This window comes from Phacochoerus africanus, chromosome 1, assembly GCF_016906955.1.
Source record: "Phacochoerus africanus isolate WHEZ1 chromosome 1, ROS_Pafr_v1, whole genome shotgun sequence".
Taxonomy (NCBI): Eukaryota; Metazoa; Chordata; class Mammalia; order Artiodactyla; family Suidae; genus Phacochoerus; species Phacochoerus africanus.
The window spans coordinates 85,050,015-85,066,635 of NC_062544.1; the positions used below are offsets into that span (position 1 = coordinate 85,050,015).

Genomic DNA, 16,621 nt, shown 5'->3' on the forward strand with positions numbered 1-16,621 from the left:
GGCCTTTCTACTGACTCTCAGTTTAGAAAGTACAAGGGTTGTGCTACTTGTCTCTAAGCATCTTATAATATTTCTCTTTACTCTCCTGTTCTTTCTAAATGTCTTCTTCTTAGAGCCCACCAATCCTTCTATCTCCACAGGCCTCTGATCCAAGACCTGAGAGGTCTAAACCAAAAAAAAAGAACAGACCCCAGGCTGAATTCAGAAAAGCTTCTTCTCTAACAGTTGAGACTGTATCACCAGGTCTGGCTCTTTAGTCTTTATCTTCTCCTTAAAAATTTTCACCATTGTTCCTACACATCAAAGACTGGAAGGCTAGCTGCGCTGGTTACCACACTACAGATGTGGCTGAACACCTGGAAGGAAGAAGTGAGGGCAGCACTGGGGATGTGCTACTCAGAAGGAGTCCTAAACCCTAAAACAAAGCATAGAAATATTGAAACATGGAATGCCTTCTCTTGACCCATGTTTCTCATACTTATACTCCATTACATAACTTCATATTAAAAATTCTAAATTATGTATGCCACTCAAAACAGCTTTCACTCACAAATGAAAGCCTCCCTTTGAAGAAATATTTCATAAACTAACATTATATCTGAATTCCAGTGTGATTAGGCCAGCAGTGTCACATCAGAATGTCAGGCAATGAAGGCATCCTCCATCTGTCACCATTCCAAAATGTACTTCCAGACTGACACTGGGTGGGAAAGGAATGGCCAGAAAGAGGACAGCAGGCAAGAACCCACCTGGCTGGGGAACACAAGGAAGTCACCCCCACAACGGGAGCATCCACTCCTTATGCCATGAGAACATACCAAAAGAACAACAGCTTTTCTTGCAAGTTCCATACTGGAACAGACTCTGCATTACAGGGTAATATGTACTAACACAGTATGAATGTAAATAAGACAGAGAATGGACTAGAGGTTAAGAAAATAACACAAATCCTCTGAAAATAAAAGCAACTTTCAAACAAAATGTGCAATGAATGTCAATATCACTGGTGGTTCAATTTCATTCAGAAACTGATATATACTTAGAAATTAAACTCCTGGCTTTATAAACATGATGAATAAGCAAACACTTTAGGTTAATATATTTTTCCTGCAAGCACTTTATGAAAGAAATTTTCCTCAAAGCTCCATTACTAACAAATTCCAAAGTGTTCAGTCACTAAAATTAGAGTTTCTTATTTTTCCTCATCTATTTTGATACTTTTAGCCATCTCATAAATTGCATATTTTTTGGATTTTTACCAACCTATCCTCCTAGAATTATTTTGGTGAAGATGTGTGTGTGTGTGTGTGTGTGTGTGTGTGTGTATGTGTGTGTGTGTATCTGTATTTAAAAGTGTATGGCTTTAAAAATTGATCTTTACAACAAATACATCTCAATCCTTGAGTTCCCATCATGACTCTGAGGTAATGAACTTGACTAGTATCCATGAGGATGTGGGTTCCATCTCTGGCCTTACTCAGGGGGGTAAGGATCCAGCATTGCTGTGAGCTGTGGTGTAGGTTGGAGACGCAGTTGAGATCCCGTTTTGCTGTGGCATAGGCCAGCAGCTGCAGCTCCAATTCAACCCCCAGCCTGTGATCTTCCATATGCCTCAGGTGCAGCCCTAAAAAGACAACAAACAAACAAACAAACAAAAAAACTCAATCTTAAAAAAAAAAAAAAAACCTGAGGGAAGAAGGGAGGGATGAGAGGCATTAGAAGATCAGAAATATAAAGAAGACAAAAAATGGACAAGGATTGAGGCAGTATGGTATAGATTTCAGGTAATTTTAAGCACTGGATAATTTTAATCTAGAAAAGAGGTCTCAACTCAGTTATAAATATATTTTAAAAAATAGCACACTATTCCCCTAGAGAATCTAGATGGTGGCATTTCTGAAATAAGCAACAACAACAGTTGGTGGGGGGGAACCACTCTCCTTATGTTGAACTTACTCCATTTGTGGACTCCTACTGCAGGTGGTTCTAGAGACAATAACATAAAAGACATCTAAAACAAAATAGATAAATATGACCACTTATTTAAAATTCATGCAGAGCATCCAATTATCTACAAGATCTATACAAGCTGCATAGGAGCTATTATGATTGATTGATTGATTTTAAACAAAAATACCAGCAAATATACACAAAATGAATCTTATCTTCCTTCAAAATACCCATTTTGGGCAGCTATATATCAATTCCATTGAATTCAAAAAGAGGCACTGCTAAAATACTTTGATTAATGGATTATGCACAGATAAATCTTCCCCAAGGGGACTACTTCAAAGGGAATAACACATTTGAATAAACAGGCTCTAATATATTTATTTAAAAATTGACCTCACTAAAATTTATAGTCAAATGTAATATAGAAAACAAACTTTAAAAGACAGTTTTCTAAACAGTTAAACAATTACATTTTCAATTGAAATTTACATGTTCAAAATAAATCTGTTCCCACCACTCATTAGTAAGAAAATGGAAAATGATAAGGGATAGAAAGATATTATAAAGTCAAGTAAGTATAGAAGGCCATTATATTCACTACCTTTTGAGAATTAAGTTACCTATTGAGGAAAAAGGGAAAAACCTCCAAATTTACAGTATGCATTGTAATTCTATAACAAACAGCAACAAATTCACTAAGGGTAGTCTTTAAAGTCTGCACAGGTAAATTTCTTATATTTTACAAAGCTTTACTTCATTTGCACTTTTAGTTGTAGTATATGCAAAAGGGGTTCCAACTAATAAACAGTAATTCATCAAAAAATCAAACACATCTCAAAATAATAGACCTCCTAGAAAAGCAAACTACTGTCAATTACAGTTTGGCACCTGAAGGACAGTAATTTTTACTCTTATCTATGCAGTGATTTGAAACAGGTATAATTAAAAACTAGCTCTACTTTGTACATCTATAGAAACATTCACAAACATACTGAATTATATACATTTTCTTCAATTCACCTTAATCTTGAAGCTCTTCCCAAAGTAGCTTATATTTTAAAGAATTTTACTACATGGCATGTAATTTTACCTCTTTTTTGTTTATTTGTTATGAAATGATACAAAACAAATACTTTGACCACAAGCCTTTGGTGTTCAATGACTTCAGTCAAGCCACTGCAATTAATATGAAATTCTAAATACAGAATATAATGCCACATAAATAGTATAACAGCCAAGTCCTGTCTAAGAAGCCATATGTTTTTTCCCATTGTTCAAAAAAGGAGATGACTTCCCGTCACTTATGTTTCTGATTAGCAAGGTGATTTATGCCACAATCACTAAAAATGCCAGCAAGTGAATGAGAAAATGCATAGTGACTGCACCAGATGTGCACAATAAACAGGAATCCCATTGTAATCTCTGGTACTTAGTTTATATGAAGGTAATGTAGGAAACACTCTTGGATATGGCAAAGTCACTCTTTTTTTACATTTGACTATAAATGATACGAAATAAATTGTGTGTTTTATACTTTATGGCATGCATACATTGATAAATTAGGCAGCGTTTTGTATCCCAACTTATCTACAAGACAAACCTGGCTAAGATCATGGGGATTAATTGCTTCAGAAGTGTGAAATGCAGCTTTTCCATTCTTTTCTGCACACTCAGTGAAGAAACAATGATTAATCACTGTTTAACTATTCTCTTGAGGATCTACAAGATTGCCAAAGCAGGACTTATCCTCATAAATCCAAAAAATACAGGTTTAGATCTGTTGCCAGCAACTGAAAGAACATGAACTTAAACCCATTTGTTATCAGATTAAAATAATGTCAAGGTTTTAGAACCCTACTGGTACACAATTCCCTTTTAATCAGTGACTTCAATAGGTAATTAGATTAACACATAAGATATAACAAAAGCACACGTATTTTACAAAAGTAATAATCGATTTACTTTTTTAATTATAAAATAACATCGGCTTAATAATGTCAAACATAACTGCTAAACTTGAGCTGATAAACTCTCTAACATAAACAATTCAATTCCTCTGTGCTATTTATCAAAAAAAAATTATGTTATCAGATGAAAAACATTTTAAATGGTTATTTCAAAAGGAAAATGACTATTTCCTTCAAGAAATTTTATTCCAGACAGCTACAGCTGAGTGACAATTAAGTAGAAAAATACTATTTAGTTCCAATAGTACTAACATAAAAATGTTTATAAATCTTTTTAAGACTAAAAAATGTAAATTCCAAACTTTAAATCTATACATGATCCAAAAATATGTAATATTTTGAAAGAAGTACATGAGAAAAGAGGTTTCGAATATTTCAAATTCCAAGTCATATAGGCTTTCAAAATGTCTTCATTCAATATTCACTATATACTGAAGAAATTATATAACTCTTAAGTCAATTATACTTTTTTTTCCATTTTTGGCTGCCCCAAAGCATACGGAGTTCCAGAGCCAAGGATTAGATCCAAGCCACAGCTGGGACCTAAGCCCAGCTACAGCAACGCCAGATCCTTAACCCACTGTGCCAGCCCAGGGATCAAACCTGGGTCCCAGCACTCCCAAGATGCTATGGATCCCAGTGCACCACAGCAGGAACTCCAGTTATAAAATTTTAAAAATGTATTTTTCTTTTTTTCAGAGTTCCCATCATGGCTCAGTAGTTAACAAATCTGACTAGGAACCATGAGGTTGCGGGTTCAATCCCTGGCCTTGCTCAGTGGGTTAATGATCCAGTATTGCTGTGAGCTGTGGAGTAGGTCGCAGATGCAGCTCGGATCTGGCGTTGCTGTGGCTGTAGCTCAGATTCGACCCCTAGCCCAGGAACTTTCACATGCCGCAAATGCGGCCCTAGAAAAGACAGAAAGACCAAAAAAAAAAAATGTACTTTTAATAGCTTGAAACTTATTTTGTCACATTAATTAAATGTTAGTATCATAAAGGTTAAATCATTACAAATCAAAGATTTTAAAAATCCCCTTTAAATGGGTCAGCTATTCACAGACTATTCAGTATTCCTAAATGGAAATAAAGTAAAAACTTAAAAACTCTACGTAAAATAGAATACAGTCACTTCTCAGACCCCATTTACTATTTGTCTAATTATGTGTCCATATAACTTCTCCCTTTCAGTTCATGACAATTCTTTCAGGTCTACTAGGTACAACAGAGACTAGTGGAAATGCAGGTAGGAGGAGGTTCAAGTATTGGTCAAGTTCACTGTCAAGTCTTTTTTAAAAGTGAATAAGAGGGAGAGAAAGTAAAACAGATTTTGTATTTTCCACATTTCATATAGAGTTGGTTGTTTCTCCATTATCAAAAAGTAAGAGTTATGTCTATTATGTGGACACTGAAAACCTAAAAATAAAAAAATAAATAAATAAACTTGGCAAGAAAAAGAAAAAGAAAGTTGATTCTCCTTACATACAACTTAAAAAGGAAAACATTATAACATGACACATTTATTCAAGAATTAGCTGGGTACCTGTCATAGAAATAGTCAATAAGAATTTGTTGATCAAAGGAATAGAAAAATTCAGATTGATTCTACTCTGGAAGCTGATGACATTTTTGAGTGTATAATTAGGGGCCCTTTCACCTTCTCCCTACATCCTCAAACATCTTCTCCACTTAAAATTTTTTAATTCAGGAGAGTTCCCATCGTGGCACAATGGAAACGAATCTAACTAGGAACCATGAGGTTGCGGGTTCGATCCCTGGCCTTGCTCAGTGGATTAAGGATCTGGCATTGCTGTGAGCTGTTGTGTAGGTCACAGACGTGGCTCAGATCCTGCGTTGCTGTGGCTCTGGTGTAGGCTGGCAGCTGTAGCTCTGATTAGACCCCTAGCCTGGGAACCTCCATATGCTGCAGGTGCAGCACCCCCCCTCAAAAAAAAAATAAGTTATTTAACAAAGAATCAGCTAAGATGATGGCGAAGGAGTGACCTGTGACACATTGACTATTCACCTATAAAAGGAGAACTTATCTCAGAGTTAGCCCGTGAAGTACTAGGAGGCCTAATCACAAATAACAGATATATTTCAAATGTTAGACCATGACATAAGGTAAGTAAATATCAAAAGAAAATGAGAGAGAACTTTCATTCTTGCTTCAAGGGGAATGCAATAAGCTAGAATCTGTCTTTAGAGGGAATCAAAATAAAATCATACAAAGCCTGGCCCAAGTCACCTTATTGCTAATTAGTACTTCCTAACGGTGCTCCCCAAAGACAGAGAACTAAGTAAACCAACAGTATACCAAATACACTGACTCTCAGTAAATATGTCCTAAGTACACAAGTAAATGTATGGATACATAGGACATAGAACACAAAATGCCTTCCAGCCCAGTGACCAAGGAACTCATATCAAGTTGTAGGGAAAGGTAGAGTCTGGTCTGTAAAGAATAGAAATGAATTATGTAAACCCAAGAGGGGCCCACTAGGTGCTTTGAGGAAAAGTAAGCACAAGTCTAGTCAATTTTTTTTGTCTAACAATTGCATATTACCCTTGAACAAAGCAGGTTAATCTGAGTATCATTTACAGTTGGCTGTCTGTATGTAAAGTTGCCAGGCATCCACAGAGTCAACCAACCATGGACCCTGTACTACTACGGTATTTACTACTGAAAAACTATCCACGTTTGAGTGGACCATGCAGTTCAGATCTGCATTGTTGAAGGGTGGGCTGAAACTCCTTTCCCATCTGTAACCCTTCCTAACTTAAACTCTCCACTGTAAGAGCACAGCAAACAAGCTGCTTGAATCATGTCCCAAGACAACAAGAGCAGTTCCTAGAGCCAGAGGAGGAATCACTATAGGGGGCTGGGAACTCGAATAAAAATAGCTAGGAAGAACAACATTATTCTAACTCAGAAACACATGAAAGTGATCCCAGATATCACAATATACTAGGAAGAAAATGCTAGAACTCTAATGGTCTTATCATATTCCATACTTATCTACTGTGCTCCTGGACTGAGGTGAGTAGGAGAAATATGAGTTATAACTCATCCATAGATTTTTACAATTTGTAAAATTTGGTGGTCTCTCAAAAAGGTAAATAATTACATGATGCAACAATTTTACTCCCATGTATTTATCTAAAAGAACTGAAAACAGGTACTCAAATAAGAACATGTACACACAAATTCATAAAAGCACTACTCACAGCAGCCAAAAGGTAGAAACAATGCAAATAATTACATATAGAGTGGAGTATTATTCAGCTATGCAAAAGGAAAAGTACTGACAGGCTGCAGTATGAATGAACCTTGAAAACAGAATGCCAAGTGAAATAAGCCAGACATAAAAGGTAACATGATTCCATTTATATGAAATATTCAAACTAGATAAATCCTTCGAGACAGAATGCAGACACCAGGAGATGGGAAGACGTCAGAATGTGTGAAAAGTAAGGCACCTTAGAGGGATGGAAATGTGCAGAACTAGAGAGAGGTGGTGGCTCCACAGCATTGTGAACATACTAAGAGCTATTGAATTATTCACTTAATTTTATGTAATATAAATTTCATCTCAATAAATTATTCTTTAAAAAGATATTCTACTTTTAGATCAGCCTTTCCTTATTTTCTTCTTTCCAGAGTATTTAAAGATTTCCATAATCTTCTTTAATATTGGAAGACTCTTAGGATGAAATATTTATGGTTTTGAAAAAACATTTATCTCCAGTTCACTAATCATTTAAGCTTCATTTAATTTTCCCATCAAATTTAAGTAAAAATTTTTTTAAAAAGTTAAACTTTTAAAATATTACATCAGTTTATCTGACAAAAATAGGATTAAGGATTTTTTCCTTGTTTCTTTTGTATGTTATTTTTATTTTTTATTTTGTTCAGCTCTACCAAGATACAACTGACATCAATATAATAAAACTAAGATATTTAAAGTGTGTATCATGATGGTTTAATGTACTTATATAACATGAAATGATCTCCACCATCTAATTAATTAACACATTCATCAGCACTTTTTAGGGGATGGGGGAGTGAAAACATTTAAGTTCAACTCTCTTAGTGAATTTTCAATTATATAATATGGTGCTATCAACTATAGTCACCATGTTACACATTAGATCTTCAGACCTTATTTATCTTATAGCCAAAAGTTCTTAACTAAATTCTTATTTATCTTATAGCCAAAAGTTCTTAACTAAATTCTATTTCTCCCATGCTCCCAAACCTCAGTAATACTTTTCCACTGTGACTTTTTATGAGTTTGACTTTTTCTTTTTTATAGATTCCAGTTATTGGTACCATGCAGTATTCTTAACATTACACATTCAAGGTCCATACATGTTGTTGCAAATAGCAGGGTTCCCTTCTTTCTCAAGGCTGAATAATATTCCACTAAATTTACATGCCACATCTTCTTTTCCCATTCATTCACTGTTGGACACCAAGTTGTTTCCCTATCTTAGCTATCGTGGATAATACTGCAATGAATATAGGAGTGCAGAAATCTCTTTGACATTCTGTTTTCTTTTCCTTTGGCTATATACTCAAAATGTTAAATTGCCAGATCAAAGAATAGTTTTTTAGTTTTATAAGGAAACTCGACACTATTTTCCATAATGGCTGCACCAATTTACATTCAAACTGACAGTGCACAAGTGTTCCCTTTTCTCCATATCCTAACCAATACCTCTTATCTCTGTTAAATGATAAAAATTATGACAGGTGTGAGGTGATCTTACCGTGGTTTGATTTGCATTTCCCTGATAATTAGCGATGTTAAACAACTTTTAATTTACATGTTGGCCATCTGTATGTCTTCTTTGGAAAAATGTCTATTCAGTTACTTTTTAAATCAAATTGCTTGGTTTTTCATTATTGATTAGTGTTAAGTATCAATGTATTTTGGATATCAACCCCTTAACAGACACATGATTTGAAAATACTTTCTCTCGGAGTTCCCGTCGTGGCGCAGTGGTTAACGAATCCGACTAGGAACCATGAGGTTGCGGGTTCGGTCCCTGCCCTTGCTCAGTGGGTTAACGATCCGGCATTGCCGTGAGCTGTGGTGTAGGTTGCAGACGCGGCTCGGATCCCGCGTTGCTGTGGCTCTGGCGTAGGCCGGTGGCTACAGCTCCGATTGGACCCCTAGCCTGGGAACCTCCATATGCCGCAGGAGCGGCCCAAGAAATAGCAACAACAACAACAACAACAAAGACAAAAAAAAAAAAAAAGAAAAAAGAAACTGAAAATACTTTCCCTCATTCATTAGGTTGCATTTTCATTTTGCTTATAGTTTCCTTTATCGCACAGTAGCTTTTTACTTTGATGTACTCCAGCCCATTTATTGAGTTTTGCTTTTGTTGCCAAATTCAAAGAAATCATTGCCAAGACCAATTTCAAGCAGTTTACCCCATTTTATGGCTTCAGGTTTTATGTTCAAAACTTCAATTCATTTGGCGTTCATTTCTGTGTACGGTATAAGATAGGGGTCCAATTTTCACAACATTACTTATTAAAAAGACTATTCTTTGCCCAATGAATATTCTTAGTTCTTTTGTCATTAATTGGCCACTTATGTGATGATTTATAAGATCTCACTTCTGTTCCATTAATCTATCTGTTTCTATGCCGATGCCATACTGTTTAGATTATATGGCTTTGTAATATTGCTTGAAATCAGAAAGTGTGATGCCTCTAGCTTTATTTTTCCACAAGACTGCTTTGGAAGTTCCTATTGTGGCTCAGTGTGTTACAAACCTAACTAGTATCCATGAGGATGTGGGTTCAATGCTTGGCCTCACTCAGTGTGTTAAGGATCCAGCACTGCTATATGTTGTGGGTGGTGTAGGTAGCAGATTGTGGCTCAGATCCCACATTGCTGTCTGTGACATAAGCCAGCGGCTACAGCTCCAATTCAACCCCTAGCCTGGGAACTTCCATATGCCATAGGTGCAGCCATTAAAAAAAAAAAAAAAAAAAAAAGGTTGCTTTGGCTATTCAGGTCCATACAAATTTTAGGATTGTTTTTAGTACTTGTGAAAAATGCTACTAAACTTCTGATAGAGTTCATTGAACCTGTAGATTGCTTTAGATAGAATGGACATTTTTAACAACATAAACTTTTCCAATCTATGAATACAGAGTAGTTTCTATTTATTTGTGCCTTCTTCAATATCTTTCATCAATGTTTTATAATATTTAGTGTATATATCTTTCACCTCTTTGGTTAAATTTATAACCAGGTTTTATTCTTTTTGATGAAACTGTAAACAGGATTATTTTATTAATTTCTCAAACAGTTCATTTAGAGTGTACAAAAATGCAACAGATCTTTACATTTTTTTTTTAATCCTGCAACTTCAATGAATTTGTTTATTGGTTCCAACAGTGTTTTGGTGGTACCTCTGCAAATAGAAACAGTTTTACTACTTCTTTTCTGGTCTATCTTTTATTTATTTTTGTCTGACTTCTCACTAGAACTTCCAGTACTATATTATATAGAAATGGTGAGATCAGTTCTTTTTATATGGGAAACAGTCTTGTTCCTTATGGTTATTCACTGCAAAAACAACCCTGGGTATGTGCCATATCATACTGTTTTGATTGCTGTAGCTTTGTGTTGTGGTCTGAAGTCAAGGAGTATGATTCTTCCAGCTCTGTTCTTCTTTCTCAAGATTGTTTTGGCTACCTAAGGTCTTTTGTGTTTCCATACAAATTAAAAAATTTTTCTAGTTCTATGAAAAAAGGCCACTAGTATTCTGATAGGAATTGCTATAAATCTGTAGATTGCCTTGGATAATATGGTCATTTTAACAATATTAATTCTTCCAACCCAAGAGCATGGTATGTCTTTTCATTTGTTTGTGTCATCTTCAATTTCTATTATTAGTGTCCTATAGTTTTCAGAGTACAGGTCTTTACCTCCTTGGGAAGGTTTATTCCTAGGTATTTAATTATTTTTGGTGCAATGGTAAATGGGATTGTTTCCTTAATTTCTCTGATAGTTTAATAAAGTACAGAAATGCAACAGATTTCTGTATATTAATTTTGTATCCTGCAACTTTACCAAATTCTCTGAGTTTTTATAGTTTTCTGGCAGTGTCTTAAGGATTTCTTTTTTTTTTTTTTTGCCTTTTGGTTGGGGGCGGGGGCGTGCACTCATGGCATATGTAAGTTCCCAGGCTAGGGGTCAAATCAGAGCTGTAGCCCGCCAGCCTACATGACAGCCACAGCAACTCGGAATCCAGGCTGCATGTGTGACCTACACCACAGCTCATGGCAACGCTGGATCCCTTAACTGAGCAAGGTCAGGGATCAAACCCACATCCTTATGGATTTAGTTAGTTTCATTACCACTGAGCCACAATGGGAACTTTCAGGATTTTCTACATATAATATCATGTCATCTGAAGAGACAGTTTTACTTCTTCCTTTCCAACTTGGATTCCTTTTATTTCTTTTACCTCTGACTGCTCTGGCTAGGACTTCTAAAACTACGTTGAATAAAAGTGATGAGAGTAGGTATCCTACAGCTTTCTTTTTCAAGTGTTTGTCACTTTGAACTTCCCTTTAGAACTGCTTTAGCTACACTGGATTAGGGATAATTTTCATCTTTTTACTTTTCTATATATATCAACCTAACATATTCCTTTTACAAAAAAAAGCTTGCAATTTATTAAAAGTATAAAAATGTTAAATAAAATTGGAATGAGCACTAGAAAATACCACTTTGGGAAAGGATCTGTGTTATTCTGAGTTGATACAAAGGACTCTAAAAGTTTAAAATGTTCTAAACCAAGCCTGACTTAAGAGCATCAGCAGGCACATACAGTTTACACATACAGAAAGAAGAAGAGAATAAATAAATATATACCTTACCATATAGGAATGATTCTATCAAAGATTTATCCTCCTTTTAAATTTTCAGATCTGAGAATTGTTATCTGTGTTCTTACTACTATAGAAGAACCAAGTGCTCTAGCGTTTCCCAGCAGTTACACTGTTCCTTCCCCAAATCTTTTAATAGTTTGTTGCAAATGGACAGAGAAGAGAAGCACAGAGGAGACAAGAGAAAAGGCAGCTTGCCTGAGACAGAAAAAGAAATGCCTGATTGTATTTATTTTCCCTACAAAAATCCAGTCATGGAATTCCCGTCGGATCGCAGTGGTTAACGAATCCGACTAGGAACCATGAAGTTGCGGGTTCGATCCCTGCCCTTGCTCAGTGGCTTAACGATCCAGAGCCAGCATTGCCGTGAGCTATAGTGTAGGTTGCAGACACGCCGTGAGCTGTGGTGTAGGTTGCAGACACGGCTCGGATCCTGCGTTGCTGTGGCTCTGGCATAGGCTGGCAGCTACAGATCCGATTAGACCCCTAGCCTGGGAACCTCCATATGCTGAGGGAGCAGCCCAAGAAATGGCAAAAAGACCAAAAAAAAAAAAAAAAAAATCCCGTCATGAACAAACACATAAGTGATCTAAAGCATGACTTTTGAAATTACGATGATGATCCACTATTAGATAAGGAAATAAATTTAATTATGAACACTAGCATATGTTAAAATATACAAAAATATATATATTAGAATAGAGCATGGCATATACTCCCACATAGCCAGGTTAGAATTGTTTCAACTTTTTTAAATTTCATTTGTGCATTTACACCTGTGGAAAACAGCTCATAAATGTAAATTTTATTTCTTACTATGGGTGTGGTAAAAACAGTATGTGAATGTTACCTATCTGAGATATCTTTAACTCTAAGTTTAATCATTCTAATTTTAAAACTCCTTCAAAAAATTCAATGAAATTAAATCTGATTAGACCCCTAGCCTGGGGTCAAAGTTAGGAAGGAATGAAAAGAATAAAAGGAAAAAAGATATGGATACAAAAAGTGATTAGTAAGAAAACTCCTAAGTGTCTGCTGGTGGTAAAACATTTTTAAAGTTCCCATGCAGACTGAGTTAAATGAGAAGGAAAATGACGAGGAAAAGGAAAGGATTGGAAGCTGGTGGGTGGATACAGGAAGTGGAAAAAAGCTGATAGGGAACTCTGAGTCACTGTGTTAGAGGGCAATACTCTTCCCTAAAGGAGCCTATGATCTAAACCTGTCAGAAGTGTACAAACAAATACACAGAAACATAAGGTATTATTATGAAGTGAATGTTTATCTCCCCCCAAACTCATTTGTTGAAATCATAATTTCCAGTGTAATGGTATCAGGAATGAGGGTTTGGGAGGTGATTAGGTCATGAGGGTAGAGCCTTCATGAATGGGATCAGTGCCTTTATAAGAAACCTTATTGCACTCTTTCATTCCTTCTACCATGTGAAGACACAGCAAGAAGAGGTCCACCTATGAACCAGCAAGTAGGTCCTCACCAGACAATAAATCTGCTGGCACCTTGTTCTTTGATTTTCCAACCTCCAAAACTGTGAAAAATAAATTTCTGTTATTTGTAAGATACCTAGTCTACGGTATTTTTGTTACCAAAGCCCAAACAGACTAAGGCATTGACAGTACTGAAGTTTTAGATGTACATATGAATAAATATATGCTTACCTATCAGGAAAACTTTATTGATCCACAAATCTAACTGACACTTGAAAACTTATGCTCTTGTTATGGATCATAGATGACTTCAGGCTCTGTATAACAGAGGTCTCCTCCACAAGTCTTGGATGAAAACAGGAAACAAAAAAATCAAGAAAACAGACATAAGCTGAGTTCTCCCTCAACTGAGCTGCTGTAAAAACAGCAAAAACCCAGAAAAATAAATAAACAAACAAAACAGCTTCAAATATTCCTGTCCCCAAACAAAGGAATGCTAAACCAAAGCCATCACTGCAAAAAGCAAGTTCAAAAAATTTACATCATAATATTTTTACCATTTAGGGGACAAATGTATCACTCTTTCCATTATCTATTTTAACTCCTAGAAGAAAGTCATTTTATAATACCTCAATAAAAAGCATTAAAATACAAAAAAAAATCTAAAACACCTCAATGTAAAACAAATCACCTGTTACCACCTTGTTTCACTGAAATGTAATAGAAGTGATCAATAACGAATACACTACTCTAATAGTAAAATAATATCAAGTATTAAAATTCACATAACAAATGGAAATCTGACATTTGAAAACAACGATAAAAAATTCCATTGAAAATGGGTTCCAAAGCATTAAGAAAACATAAAATTAAAATACAGATGTATCAGTGTGGTAAGTAAATATTATTTGTGAATTAAAAATTAATTTCAATAGCCTTATTGCCTGGAGAAAAAGAAAAACATTTATTACCTTTAACAATATACTTTAGTATTCTTTCACAAACCATATCTGACATAGGTATATCCCTTTGTAAAATCTGCAAAAATGACAACAAAATTTCTGAAACAGCTATCTAATTTAAGTAAAGAACCTCTTAATAATAATAAAATACTAAACATTTATTACCACTCTTGTCTAGATCCATTCTTTATTGGTTTTTGTTACTCCCAACAACCTGCTAAAGTTTATTGAGGGCTCAAGCATACGTACAAAAGGACAACAGTAGTTAGGTAATATAATGTAAAATATAATCAAACCATGGAACTGAAAAACATGATAATATGTCTGAAACCTACTGAGATTCAAGAGAAATTAATTACTTAAAACACATTTCAGCTTCACAGGCTACTAAAACCAACAAACAAAGTATGATTTCTAAAGACTAGAGATGAATGTGGCATTGCTCTCTAGATAGATTTCCAGAAACTGTTTTATGCCCCTGTACTGAATAGAATTCATGTTCTGTTTGTTCGTTTGATAAAGAGAATGATTTATTACATTCTGATGGAGCATTTCCTTATTTTAACTTTCAATCTTACATGAAAAGTTACAAACGACACGTTTCTAAATTATATAATTTATGTATGAAAAAAAACCTAGATATTGTCAACAGCTTCTTGAACAGCAATATAGTCATTTGGTTTTCTGTATGGTTGAACTAAAAATTGCCATACCACTAAAATAAAGCATGTCTCTATTTCTCATTTTTCCTTTGTAAAAACACAGACCATTTTTATATTACGGATGTCTCTTTAGAATGAAAGACATTCAAATGTCTTTTAATTATTCCAACATAGGTGTATCTGATGAATGTGTGTTTCTGTAACCCTTACTATAGACTATCATATTACTGTGTCAATACTATCCCAAGAAAAAGGGCTATTTTCTTCATGATGTAAGACAGTAACCAAAGAAAAAGTAACTACAATCAGTATTGTGAGTAGTTGTAACTTGTTTTGTTTCTAAGTACATACTTTACACCCAAGTCAATTTTATGTTTCCTCCACTCTGGGATCAGGCTTTACTTTCTTGTTTGGATAGGACATATCCAATAAAAGATCTCACTGATATACTACCAAGAAACCAAGAAGAAAGGGAAAAGACTACCAGAAGAATTAGGAAACATGGAAGACTATCTGTCCAGGAAGAGTGAACGTAAACCCCAGACTTGCTCAGCAAGCCACATGCAGAAGGAATGTTTACCATAGTCTCACTGAAAGGATATACCAGTTCTTCTTCTAGTTATTCTCTATGGAATTGCACAAACATTGAGAAATCTAGAAATAGACATACACATGCACATATAAAAATTATTGTCAGTGTATAAGTTACTGCTGCCCTGGGACTGCAATAATTTATGTAACATCTGTTTTCATATTTTTCTAATTTTTTTCCTAATTAACATGCATATTTAACGCATAAATGCTCAGACCACCTCTTTTTTTCTCTGACTGTGCTTCTTTATTTTTGAAGTTGTGCACTCTTAGGGAGAATTCAGGAGAGATGGAAAGCAAAATCTTATTGAAAGCATTAATTTTACAATGTAAATAACAGTACTAAACCATTTTTAAGAAAATACTACAGCTTTAAGAGTTTTCATACGAACAGTTCAATCTGCTAACAAGAGTCATACAGAAAATTATGGTCTGAAGACCAGAAAGTAACATCAAAGTATAATTCCAATATTATATTGATCGTCCTGATTTTTTCTAACTTTTTTAAGAGCTGAGAAAAACTTTTATAACATCTATGATTTCTTGTCTTAAGATTTGGTATCATTTTAAAATATTTATGCCTTAGGCAACTAACATAAATATATTGCATATAGTAAACATCAAGAAGTATGCAACTAACTCTATCTTTTTAAAACAGTATCAAATACCATCCAGATGTGAGTAAAGGGGAAAGTTTCAACTCTAAAAAGTCAGTCAAGTACAATCAACTTCTGGAAGCTCTTAATCTGTATTTGGAAATTCAAAATTCAAAATACTACCAGTCTCTATTTATTTTAAGTAAAATTACAAGCCTGTGAAACCAATGCTCCAACAGCAAATGCATTCCCAAAAAAATAATGGTTAACCTGCCAACTGTGACTTCATATGTACTTAACCTCATTTTGGAATTAATCATTTTGTCTTTTAATTGTCTAGTTATGTATTTCAGTCAGCCACTTAATATTTCTCATCTGCTGCCAAGGCTGTTCTAGGCCTTCGTAGACACTGAAAAGTCTCAGGGACTTTACATTTTATATGGGGAAACAGACAGTATCCAACAATTATGCAAATACATAATTTGCAAAGAGAAATAAATGCTATTAAAAATATGGAAGGTACCTTGC

The 16,621-nt window shown here is 34.9% G+C and overlaps 1 protein-coding gene across 4 annotated transcripts in view; it reads right to left on the reverse strand.

The window, feature by feature from the left end:
* TBC1D5 (TBC1 domain family member 5) overlaps positions 1-16,621 on the reverse strand; it is a 537,689-nt gene that overhangs the window by 389,686 nt on the left and 131,382 nt on the right. The window contains exon 3 of one of the 4 annotated variants that reach the window (XM_047768941.1): positions 13,514-13,627. The exons of the other annotated variants lie outside the window; for them this stretch is intronic. The gene's annotated coding sequence lies outside the window, so the exon portion shown is untranslated. The remainder of the gene's footprint in view (positions 1-13,513; positions 13,628-16,621) is intronic. 4 annotated transcript variants of the gene reach the window in all.